At 40.5% G+C, this 13,387-nt stretch overlaps 1 long non-coding RNA gene across 1 annotated transcript in view; it reads right to left on the reverse strand.

Moving 5' to 3' along the window:
* The window catches only part of LOC122640626, a 30,843-nt gene extending 21,961 nt beyond the window's left edge, over positions 1-8,882 (reverse strand). Inside the window, exons 1-2 of the long non-coding RNA XR_006329710.1 lie at positions 8,601-8,882; positions 1,348-1,352 (exon numbers count right to left, since the gene is read on the reverse strand). This is a non-coding gene — a long non-coding RNA (uncharacterized LOC122640626). The remainder of the gene's footprint in view (positions 1-1,347; positions 1,353-8,600) is intronic.
* Between the last annotated feature and the right edge of the window lie 4,505 nt (positions 8,883-13,387).

Below are 13,387 nucleotides of genomic sequence, written 5' to 3' on the forward strand. Positions count from 1 at the left end.
ACCATTTTGATAGATGGACAAGATTTTCTAACAGTTGTAGGTCATATTCTAACACAGGATTTAAGAGAGGCTGAACTTTTTGGACTTCTACAAGGCAGGGAAAGGGCAAAGCAGGAGCGGATCTCCCCTTGCAAAACGAGCTCTATCAACTTCTAAGTTTTCCCCATAGCGAACCTATCCCCTAGAATCTCATAAACAGTTTTTTGAACTTGGCTGATGCAACCGTAAACTTTTCTAATATAGTCTTTTACTACTGTACAAATGACAAAACACTGATACATGCCCAGGTGTACTCTCCTAGATAGATTTAATACATTTTTTCTTTTTTTTCATCGAAAAAAAAAAACTTTACATAGAAGTGATGCAGTCATAGTCGCGTAGGAACTACACTTTTTCTAGGCGTAGGGGCAGTGCACTACACGTGTCTAGGTAGGGTCTCTTTTTTTATTAAATATTTAGAGGAATGCTAAATGGGCAGGTGTGGTGAACTGTTCCTACAATCAGATATAGAGGTGCATGAAATGACCATCGCACCCCTATGGAAAGGTAAAAAATTTTAAGGAAAATTTTTGCGTACCACCCCTGAGGTATTACGAAACTATAATCACACCCCCTAGTTTTGGAAAATTTTGTATACCCCCCTGTGGTTCACAAAAGTTAACACATGCCCCCATTACGTCAGTTTATGACTAACAACGTTAAAAATATGAGGTGAACTGACAAAATTGCTCTTGGCACTTGAGTTTCAAAACTAATCAACAGTTTAGGGTTTGAAATTGGGGAAAAATCCCCAATCTTCTCCTTTGTGCACCTGCAAGTCATCTTCCTCCCCAATTATGACCTAGAAGAACCATGACCACAACATTGAGCTGAAACAACCCAGTGCAAGGTACCTGCTAGTCATCTTCCTCCACAATCTTGACCTAGAAGAACCACCACCACTACCGCGTTGAGCTGAAACGACTCAACGCAAGGTACGTGCAAGTCATCTTCCCCAAAAAACAGAACATCTCATTTGCTTTGCGATATCTGCAATTCATCGTCCACAAATAGTGACTTATAGTGTAGATTTTTGTAAGTAATTTCTCTTGAGCTTGTTGAGCCTAATAGCATCTCAATCCTCAACTCTAAATTTTACTGTCTATTCAATACGAAAGCAATAGAATAGAATACCCTTCTATGAGAAACAATTGAAGACATATCTGAAATTTTTCTGATTTTTAGAGATGAGATATGTGAAATTTTCTGATCTTTAGAGATGAGATATGTAAAATTTTCTGATTTTACAGTCCTATATCATAGATAGGGCCGTAACCACATTAAGTGGTTTTGGATAATGGATTAAACATTGGCTGCTTGTGTAAAGCTGTGGGAAGCTTTACAATAAAAATCCATGGGTCAGGGGTAGAATGCCTGGCATTTTCATACTGCTACTTTCTTTATGCTTCTTTAGTTTCAATTAAGTGTATAAATCCTTAACCTAGAACTCCGAACAAATATAAAGCTGTTCAGTTAAACTTGTTCTTGAATTGCTCCATTTGTCCAATCTCTGCCATTTCACATCTCTAAATTTTTTATTTCTGAACAAACATAAAGTTGTTCAGTTAAACCTGTGCTTCAAGAGCCTTAGTTGAACTAAAGAAGGAAAGAAGCCAAAGACAAGTGAGAGCGTGGCACAGTGCTTTAGTTCTTGCCCTCATTGGGCCATCAACATTTTTGCTTCTTTAAATCTATTGAAGAATGGTTTCTTAGAATTACATTATATACTTTTCTGATGCAATAATATGTTGTGTCTATGCATTTTGTACAATATTGTTGATGACGGGGCAAGATTTGAATAATGGTGAATAGTGTATGCAAGTTGGTGCATCCTTATGTGAAGGCTGAATCCAAAGTGGTAGATGTGGATAGATTGGATATTTGGACTTGATTGCTGACATATAACTCAGTGTTGAGTTATATACCCAAGGAAAGGTCTGTGAGCTTCAATGTGAAATACATAACACCTGATAAGAGTCAAGATATAAACTTGGAGACATATGGAGATGTGTTGAAGATGTTTCATGTATTGAAGGATCAAGATGAACTAAACCTATAGGGTTACAATGTGCAAGTGGATGATCCAAGGTCATGTACTTATGTGAATGGACACACACTTCAAGTGATTGGTGGTGATGCTGCCATTGATAGATCGAGAAGTGGAGAGGCACTACTTTCACCTACAGAGCTATTAAATGGTGATTTACCAAGAGAAATTGAGACTACTAGTAGGAGATCAAAAACAACTGTAAGGAGGGGTGGTGGTACTTCAGGTTTGCCCAAGTTAAGAAGTGGTGCCATTGGTACTACAACCACTAGTACTACACCCACTGCAAGAAGGAATGTTGGTATTGGTAGTACCTCACATATTAATCCTGTTGTGAGGAATGACTATAGTAACACTTGTGTTCTCGAGCCTAGAGATGGAAATCCTACTGGTGTGACAGTTTACAAAAAGAGTGTCATGCTCCTATCCCAGTAAGGGATAAATTACAATAAAGGGTATGACTAGGACGATACGTGTCATCCCAATAAACTAACAAGATCACAAATGCAATGTCCCAACTCACAGCCATAAACCAATATTAAAATATATTTAATATCAATGTGCAGAGAAAGGAATTAATACATTCCAAAATGATCACAAATATGCGGAAGCGTTTATATAGCAGTTACAATATGTTCAACCGGATAAGTAATACATGATAAAGTTCTAATACCGTTTGCCCAACTGACCATGACGTAACTACTCAAAATATAAAGTATAACAATAATGTTTATACAAGGGCTCAAAGCCCCAAAAGAATAAAAAAGGGGAACTATAGATGTTGAATTTTGTCACCCCATAGCGATGATGACAATCGGACGCAGATGACTGGTAATGTCTCTGAAAACCAACTTTTCAAATACCGTATAGCCCAAAAACATACCCGATCACCCTGTAAGGCATACATCGGCGGCCCCACGTGCCCTGCGCAACCCCGCAAGGTAGCGTCGAGGCTGTGGCCCCGCGAGGCAGTCCCGTGTGCCCTGCACAACCCCACAAGGTAGCATCGCTCACCACGTGGCCCCGCAAGGTAGCACCGCACACACCTTGCGACCCCGCCAGGCAGCCCTGCCACGTGGCACTGTGGCCTATGCGGCCCTGCCATGCAGCGACCTACACGCCTGTGCAGCCCTATTGTGCAGTGTGTCGCGCGCTCTACGATCGTGCCGTGCGGCCCCGCTGGTGCTCAGATTCCCACTTTTCATGGCCCCACCGTGCAGCCCCGCACATCTACCGCAGCGCGGCTGAACCAAATTCTACCTATAAATAGCCCCCCTCACCTCTTCATTTGCATATTCAAAGTTTGTGGGAGAGGGGGCACACCTAGAGCTCCAGTTTTCCAGTTTCTCCTAGTTTCCTTGTTCCGAGGCCTTGCCCCAACCCAATTTTGAGCCTTCGAGCCTCGTCTCCCTGTTCGAAGTCCAAGCTATCTAAGTCCGGCTTCCCCGACCCATTTGCTCAAATTTGGGAAACCTCCAATGGTGTGGCCACTCTGTCCTGCATTTGAGCCCCTAGTTTCCAAAACCTTGGAACGCTATTATTTTGTCCGAAATCCTAAGATCCGACACTCGCAAGTCGTTACTCTGTCCGACGAAGGGACAAAGCCAGTCTTTTGGCTCCACCTGAGCTTTGGACATTGTTCGTCTTGCATAATTGCATTTGTTTAAAGCCTACATGTATACATTTCCTCCGTTAACTTTTAATTCCAACACAATGTAGTCATTTCAAATATTCTAGTGTAGTGTACAGTAGTTAGTGTAACATAGTTTAATTTAATTAAATAGTTTGTGCATCATTATTTAGCTATAAATGTGGGTATAAGACATTCATAAAAGGAGAATATTCAAAAACCAACATCTAGTAGAAAGACCGGTTTACCCGGATGAGGTGGGTGCCAAACACCTTCCCACTCTCGTAACCAAACCACTTACCTCGAATCTCTGAACAGACCAACCGAAGTCTATAAACCAATAGGTCCTAGGCCCTAATCCTAGGTGGTAACTCCATTTCATAATTATTGTATGACCCCCAATCCCCATGATAATCATGACCTTTGAGAAGACGCATTCCTTCTCTCTCTAATGAGGAGCACAACAAACCCCCCTCTGCGCGGCAACATGCCACAAGGAACGGATCCTCATAGTGGCTACTTCACTGGGGATTGATGATCAAGCTTTCAATACTTGATGCTACTATTGAACGTAAGAATATTCTCCCTCAAGCATTATTTGATTGATAACATGCTTGGCTAATCCCTTTTGTTGTACTAACTACATCATGCATCGTGTTCGAAGTGAAATCAAACGACGAGGATACTCTCTATTGTGCATCTACCCCCGGGGAGGTGGGGCACATCATACTAAGTACTCTGAGATCAGATGATAGCTGCTTCCTGCATCACTATCATGCACACACACACACGAAATGGAAACACATAGCCTCGTGGTTAGTCGTTAGACCCCATGTGTAGTCATGGGTAATTCGTGGTGAAGCCAAACCCCTTGATGTTTACTGTACGGGTCTAGAATCACTGGCGAGGGTAATCATTACTGTACCATGGGGTACTTTGCCACTCAAAAAGGGCACTACCTTGATTACTCTGAGGTCGCGTGACCTATTCCCCAGGTATATCAAAAGAATCACATACATGCAATTCGCGACCACGAGCGATAGGTAAATCGGTCTTGTCAAGGGCCTTGTTCTGTCCTATCAGCCTATCTATTACATGCATCACATAGGAAATTAGACCATAAATGATTAGGATACACCACAAACTAACTTAGTCTGTTTAGGGCTATAAGCGAGATTCTCAGTGGTATACCCTTCCTAATGTGGATTACCTGTCATAAGAAGGCGATCTGTCCGTCCTTCGATGGTTCTTTGTCAAAAATGGCATATCCGTTTGGACTAGTGTATTGAAAATGTTGCCTCGATTGTCCCTCGAAAAACGATACACTATCCAGTATGGTACGCCAATAACAGAGCCCTGATCGTCCTGTGATATGAGGCATTCCATATTAGCAATGGATAGACCACTAAGAAATCCTCATTTAGGCCATTCTGTTTGTTGGTGTGTGACGATTCAAATTTTACCTTAAAAATTAACCATCGAACAACGAAGGATTTATGGTGTCATTACATCAATTCTAAGGTTATAAGGGTCTTCCCTTATTAATCATGAGTATCGGTGAAGTTGCACCATGGAATACCTAAGTAAGGTGGAATGAAGAGGTCAAAGGCGAATTGTTGCGCCAGACTAACCTTGTTTGTATATATTTGTTTGTATATATCTTCTGGTGTAAATAATGACAAACAAAAAAAAATAAAAAGAAATAATAAGAAAAAAAAAATCTTCTCAAGTCCTAAGATAGGCTTTGCTCATTTTTGTAAAGCACAATCCACATCAAGAAATATTCATGTTACTCGTGTTGACCTATCATGAATGGGCTAACCCGAATCGGTCCCTTCCAATCCCAGAGGTCTTAAGTACTTCCATTCCTCCACTCAACCAGAGTCCGAAAAGGTCATCACCCAGCGTGGGCACCATGGATCCGTTAGATGTTGGCCCATCAGAAAAAGTATGGAGTCAGCAGATGAATCACATACAACAAGAGATAACAGAAATGAAGCAGTTGATGAAACAAATCTTGCAGATAGTGCAAGCCCAGTCCCAAGGAAATGCGATGCATACTTTCGAAGAGCAGGGGTACACTCAACCTATGATTCCCAAGGTAGCCCCGGTAGTGTCTAGGGTACCCACCAAGATTGTGATGAAAGAAAAAGAAGTCACCTACTAACACATCCTAGAGGAATCCTAGGCTGAAAAGGAGCGTCAAATGGGAGAGAAAGTCGAGAAACCTGAAGTCATTGTCAAAAGTACCACTCGTGAGAAGATCAGAGACGATGTGCTGTGTTGTCCGGAGAAAAAGATACCAGAGGATTTCGAATGGGACCATGCTCAGTTTGGTGGGACCGGAGACCCTAAGGGCCACCTCAAAATCTTCACAACTATAGCCAAAACCTGGAATCTTATAGAAAATCAAATAAGTCAAGCTTTTCGCTACTCGTTGGTTGAACCGGCTTCAAGATGGCTGACACAACTAGACCAAACTCAAACTTTGTCGGCAGTTGTAGAGGCATTCATCAAGCAGTATTCAGGTTACATCAAAGCGTCCATACATCTAATCCCCTTCCAACGAGCCAAAAGCTTAGATGAAGATTGAAAAGAACTTCAAGATTAATAGGAAGGAAGTCTAATCGGAATGAATGGGAATTTTTATTCTATGATCGACTGGTATAACATCAACAACTTTGAATTGGATCAGTTTCTCCTCAACAAATAAGTGATTGGGTGAATAAAAGTGTCCATACATCTGATCCCCTTCCAATGAGCCAAAAGCTTAGATGCAAAATGAAAAGAACTTCTGGATTAATAGGAAGGAAGTTTGATCGAAATGAATGAGAATTTTTATTCTATGATCGACCGGTATAACATCAACAACTTCGAATTGGATCAGTTTCTCCTCAACAAATAAGTGCTTGGGTGAATAAAAGTGTCCATACATCCGATCCCCTTCCAACGAGCCAAAAGCTTAGATGAAGATTGAAAAGAACTTCTGGATTAATAGGAAGGAAGTCTGATCGGAATGAATGAGAATTTTTATTCTATGATCGACCAGTATAACATCAACAACTTCGAATTGGATCAGTTTCTCCTCAACAAATAAGTGCTTGGGCGAATAAAATCCTACCTAATGGAGAAATAGTTGGAGAGGTGACAAAACCCTATACTTTTCATTACCAAACTAATAAACCGGAAAAGGATGGATTGTTTTGTGAAAGAATTTTTGGGCCTATCAAAAGTGGAATTTGTGCTTGTGGAAATTATCGAGTAATCGGAGATGAAATTGATTCTCATGTACGAAGACATCAAATGGGATACATCAAACTAGCATGTCTAGTAACTCATGTATGGTATTTGAAACATCTTCCTAGTTATATCGCGAATCTTAGATAAACCTCTTGAGTAATTAGAAGGCCTAGTATACTACGATGTGTGATTTGGTCGAAATTATGATTTTACAAAATGAAAAACTGTCATCCCATTTAATCCGATTGGGAAGCCCTGACTCTGACATGTCTCTTGGAAGGAGTAACATGAAGCTCAAAACTATGGGTGCATTCAATACTCCCAAATAAAAAGGAATTGATCTATGGTCGATTCCGTAAGAGATAAATAGGAATTGCTAGTTGTACCTCATGAAAAAGACTTCTTTCATGGAAATAACCATGCCATTTCTTTTAGAAAGAAATTCTGTTCAACTAAGAAAATATGGCATGGTTACAGGAGTCTATCATCGCATATAGGCTTTAAGGGCATCATGACATAACTGTTGAGGTGAAGTAGGGACCTAAAAGATCGCATGGAACGATACATAAACAAGGAAATCCCTTATGAGTTCCAAGATATTCCTTTCCGGGGATTCATTATTCGAAGGAAGTAGACTACTCAATAATTTCACATTTCATTTATGTAGTAATTGAACAAGGAATTTAAAAAAATAAAAAAAAGGAAGAATAGAATGAATCAATGAAATGAAATCTTGGTTGATCTTCACTGGGAACTTGAGTAAGGAGTAGTTCTTTTGGAAGGTTTCTAGAACAAAAATTGAAAGCGAGAACCCCCTTCTTTATCTTTATTTGGTGTAACTACTTGAGCCGGATGAGAGGAAACCTTCACGTCCAATTTTGAAAGGGGGAGATCCTATAGGAACCTATCCCAATTTTTCTTTTGCTAGGCCCATAGCTAAAAACCCTACTCTCTTACGATTCCAACGTAAGGTAAAAGTCAAGTTTAAGTTGTTATTCTTTCATCTGATTTTATCAAATCAGAATTGGAAGAATATGAGCTTTCGGTATCCATCAAATAAACCAAACAATTGTTACTAGGGGCAATTGTGGATATTTACGGGATCACATCGCAGATCTTTTTTACCAAAACCGAAATACGAATAACAAAAACTCTAGGGTGGGGGGTAGGTCCTAGTGGGGAAGTTATAGACACCTTTCCATACTTTGTATCTGGTGTACTTCACTTAATTTCCTCTGCAGCATTGGGCTTTAGCGGTATTTATCATACACTTCTCGGACCTGAGACTCTGGAAGAATCTTTTCCATTCTTTGGTTATGTATGGAAAGAGAGAAATAAAATTACCACAATTTTGGGTATTCACTTAATCTTGTTAGGTATAGGTGCTTTTCTTCTAGTATTCAAGGCTCTTTATTTTGGGGGTGTATATGATAACTGGGCTCCCGGAGGGGGAGATGTAAGAAAAATTACCAACTTGGGGGGGGGGTATTTTTGTAAACTAACATATATTATTACATACCTGTTTTAGCTGTCAATAGGTACTAAATTTGAGTTGGGTTCAAACTCTGTTTCAGTTTTAGATCAACATTAGGAGTATAGTTCAGTTAGTCTTGAGTTTTCACCTGTCTTTTACAAATATACTACAATAATTTGGATTGGAATCGTCCTGAAGATAGTATCTGGCCGGACCCTGCACAAATATGATTCAGACATCATTTAATATATCATATATGTGTGGACGTATACGCGCGTATGAAGAACGAAAAAATTGTGGATATGGTCGAATGCTAAAATTTCTCTTTGCCAAGGAGAAGACACGGGTTTGATTCCCACTATCCACCCATGTTGAAGTAATACATGTAATATTATAAACTTTTCGGTATAGTCGACATGTCGTGGTTCTATCTTCCCTCTTCCTTCTTTTCCTCCCATCCCAAAAGAAAAAAAAAAGTCATTAATTACTAGTTAATAGCCAGACCTCCATTTGTTTTTTCAGAAAAAAAATGTTGCGGAGATAGGATTTGAACCCGTGACCTCAAGGTTATGAGCCTTGCGAGCTACCAAGCTGCTCTACCCCGCGCTGAAGAGAAGAACTAGGTAGGAATGGGCAAACGAGAATTGGATGGGCCCCTCTACCATATTACTTGACCAACCTTCCGGAGAAGCAAATACAACAGGTACACTAATCAGCAAGATTAATGAAGTAGCAATTAATGCAAAAATAGCCAACTGAAAAGCAATAGTCATGTTTTTAATCCTCCAAGCTACTAACAAATAAACTATACCATTTGATCCCTCTCTTAGCAAAAAATTGTAATAAATGCAGAGGAATTTGACCAGGAATCCACCAATCTTATAGGACTTACTTATTTATTCGGACATGGAGTCGAGGGGAAATGTATATTTTATTTACTTCACAAACGGGCATGCTAAGGATCCCGCTTTGAAACTGGTTTCAAATTTGTCAAGAAGGCAGGAGCACAAAAGTGTCAAGTAGTTCAACCAGAGCAGTGAAGATTGCTAGCGGATGGGATTGAGAGAGACAGCGAGAGGTAGCGAATGAAGGAAGACAGACAACAGACAAGGTAGCGGAAGAAGATCAGTGCGAGGTAGAGCGGATGAGAGTGAAGCAACGAAGGAAGGCAGGCAGCAAGAGGTAGCACAACGTAAGGGAGAGAGGGAGGTTTGCTTGGGATGGAAAGTCACTGATACAAGTTCTATTCCACTTCTCTAAAAACTGTTATTATAATAGTTTATATCATTCTCCTCTCTATCATACTGTCTACAGTATACTCGTTCTTGTCCTTGCGATTGGTTCTTCCCCAGTCTGGCCAAGGCAAGCTATGCTAAAGACCTCAACTGCACTACCTAGCCAACCATCTTCACCCAATGTTTTCCCCCGTAGGGCATCACGTTCCTCAATGGCCAACTAGGAGCACGTAAGCGATGAAAGCATGCCCACTCTCGCCGGCTAACACAATGGATCAATGCAGGGGAGAAACGCCGAGAAGCCTAAGCTAGCTATCAGCTGCCGTACCCCAGCTTCATCTCATAAAGCCTGATAAGGGAGGCCCCCTTTGGTTGTTAGTTATCCTAGCTAAAACCTGAGACAGCAAAATCTGCTAGCCCCCCAGTTGTGCGTTAGCCTTTTTCTAAAAAAAAAAACTCATCTTGGCCCACCTACACCCCATTATCCATATATCCTCCTATTTATCAAATGTTCCACTAGCTTCTAAGGTCTAATCGAAAGGAGTCCCCGTGTTGAAGAAAGATGTCACAAGGGCAATACATTCCCGGAGGATAAAAAAAAAGAGAAAAAAAAGAGCTCCGTTTCCACAACCAAAGTCGGGCCAATCTAAAAAAAAATGAGAGTTCAAAAAAAAAAAAAAAAGGGAGAAAGAAAAAAAGATGGGAGTTCAAAAAAAAATTTGATGAAAGAGTTCAAAAAAAAAATGAGAAAAAGAGCGAAAAAAAAAAGAATTGGCTCAAGATCTTGCAAACAATTGCGAGCAATCAGACTTGCCACTTTTCCTTCAGGGATGAAATTGTCAAAATTATCAGCCAATTTTCAAAAGTGAAATTACCAAAGTCTTCACGAGAGGAATAACCAAACTTCTCGATTACACTTCTGGAAAGAAGAATTGTCAAAACCCCAACACAAAAAAAAAAAAAAAAAAGTTCAATTACCAGATTCCTCAGCAGAAGTGTCATGTCATGGTTGGACTCTAAGGGCACAATAGAGCCTCTACCATCCTTTGGAACCTAGTCCTAAGCCCTATTACAACCTAGTAAAGTCCTCTCGGGCCAAATGATGATTAAATTCTCATCCACAGCTTCGAGCTCACCTAGCTATGATAGAACTTAATTATCAAGGCTTTGATAGTGGGACATATTACTCCTGAACTACATTTGACCTGATCCCTAATTAGGGTACGTAGGTAACTTGATAAAAGAATAATCAAGTTCAGTCCCCACACATGTACAGTCCTCCGTTCATCCGTCTATTTCTCCATCTTTTCTACTCTCCATATTTTCGCTCTACCCTATTATTCGTCAGTATCTCTCTCTTTGATGTGACCCAATGATACGAGAAAAGGAGTCTGTCTACCATGATCAAGGGAATTTATGGCTCAGATCATCAATAGCAATGTACTCACCCTTTTAACCAGCAAGGTAACCAGGAGAATACCAAAAGAGGAATCAAGTTGTCACTGGGGTAATCTCTATCCAAAATGATGGGCCATGAGGAAGAAAGTTTGTTTCCTTAGGCAATCTACCAGGCAAGAGCGTGCAAGATTAGAGATGGATTTTGTCATCATTGAAGAACCTCGACCTTGAAGGATGAAATGACCATGCGGAAGAGAAAGATAAAGGTCCCATGGAGGAAGGGAAGAGTGATCTATCCACCCATCTTGGTCGTATCCATTTTAACTGACTAGGGAAAGTTTCTGCCCATTCGATCTTGGCCCATCAATGTTTGTCGAGCCTATACGTGTAAAAGGGATGTGAATAGTATGCCTATGTGGAATTGTGCATTGCCTAAAAAAAAAAAAAAAGCAACAAAAAAAAAAAAATATATATATATTTAAGTGATTAACATTTTATTTTTTTTCTAAAGCATAACAACAAAAAAACTATCATCCAACAATTCTTGTTTTGAACCGTTAAAAAAAAAAGGAAAAAAGGAGAGAAAGTACCCACCAGTTGTCAGATATAACATGTCCGCTCGGAAAGCATCATGTCCATGCCTGCCTGCATCTGGCGCATGTCCGCATAGCACTCAACATCAACCTATTGTGACACAAGTCAAAATCAGCATCAAGGCTAAAGAATGCAATAAAGGGTGGAAAAAAAATTGACATACCTTGTTGAAGGAAAGTGAGAGCCCTAAGTCGTGGTCAAAAACATTGGAAGCACAAAGAGCGGTATGAAGACTGGTGTCTACAAAAGAAGGAATAGTCCATCCTCGTTACCCTAGGGTGCGGTCACCCATGCTAGTGATGCATAGATTGGGACTCTTACCAGGTAGAGGAGGCATTCTGTTCACACCTGGGATTAGGCAGCGCTCGGGATACTACAAAAAAAAAAAAAAAAAAGAAAAAAAAGGCTAAGAGTGAGGAGATTGTGGTCGTCAATACCCCACAGAATCCACTCGAGACTGAAAGGAAAAAATAGATGAGGGAGAAGGTTGAGAAACTGGAAATTGATGTAAAGTGCAAAGCAGTTGTGAAACCAAAAGATGATTTGGTCTTCTTCCAATAGGAAGAATACCTGAAGATTTCAAGTAGAAGCTCGATAAGTGCGATGGAACTGGAGACCCCAAAGCCCACTTGAAAATCTTTATTACTATGGCCAGAGCATTGGATCTCACAGAAAATCAGATGGGACAGGCTTTCCTTTACTCACTGGCCGGATCGGCTCTGAGGTGGCTCACTCAGTTAAACCACACTCAAACTCAAATTTGGTCGGCAGTGGTAAAGGAGCTCACCAAAAAGTATTCTTACAACACTGAAATGGACATCGCTCAGCGTGAATTGGAAACCTTAAGGCAAGGAGCCAACGAGGGGTTTTCTAACTTCATCATAAGATTTTGGGAAAAGGCATCCAAGATGTGGAACCGCCCAAGTGAATCAGAAATGGAGAGTATCATGATTGCCTCTACTATCAACACCTCACGACCTTCAAAGCACTCATAGCTATAGGGAAGAGTATTGAGGATAAGTTATTCAAAGGGAAGCAAGCCCAGGCTTCGACCAAGGAAGCCTCTAGATCTAATTCTAGCAAGAACAATAGAGGAGGAAAAGGAAAAGGCCCTAAAGTGAACGTACTGACTACCATCCAGTACATTGAGAAGCAAGTTTCACCAACAAATGATTCACCATTGGTGATTTAGGCTGAATAGTCAACCCCTCCCAGATAGTTTACTTTTGGCATCATGACACCTACTCGTCTCTTTTTCAAGCTCAAAAGGGAAGGAATGTTGGACGTTGTACCACTATGACATGTAGATTTGGCCAACCCATCTTCGGGATACAAACCAGAGCTGCATTGCTATTACCACAATCAGAAAGGTCATCAAACCAATAGATGCATACACTTCAAGCATGCCATACAAGATCTGATAGATGCAGAGAAGATTGAACTGAAGACGGGACAACAACCCAATGTGAGAAAAAATCCTTTCCCAAATCATGAGATGAATATGTTACAGGAGGATTTTTGGCTAAGTAATGTTCAAAGATCATAATCTTGCCTAGTAGTGTACGAGCACCAGGAGGAAATCTGGCTAAGCAATGTTCAAAGATCAGAATCCCACCGAGCGATGTTCGAAAGCCAGGATCCAGAGGAGCGGTGCTTAGAAATCAGGATCCAGGGGAGCGTTGCTCAAAAATCAGAGAACAGAAGTGAAGGCAAGCAATGCTACCTCATCA

Source organism: Telopea speciosissima, chromosome 9 (assembly GCF_018873765.1).
Source record: "Telopea speciosissima isolate NSW1024214 ecotype Mountain lineage chromosome 9, Tspe_v1, whole genome shotgun sequence".
NCBI classification, from domain to species: Eukaryota; Viridiplantae; Streptophyta; class Magnoliopsida; order Proteales; family Proteaceae; genus Telopea; species Telopea speciosissima.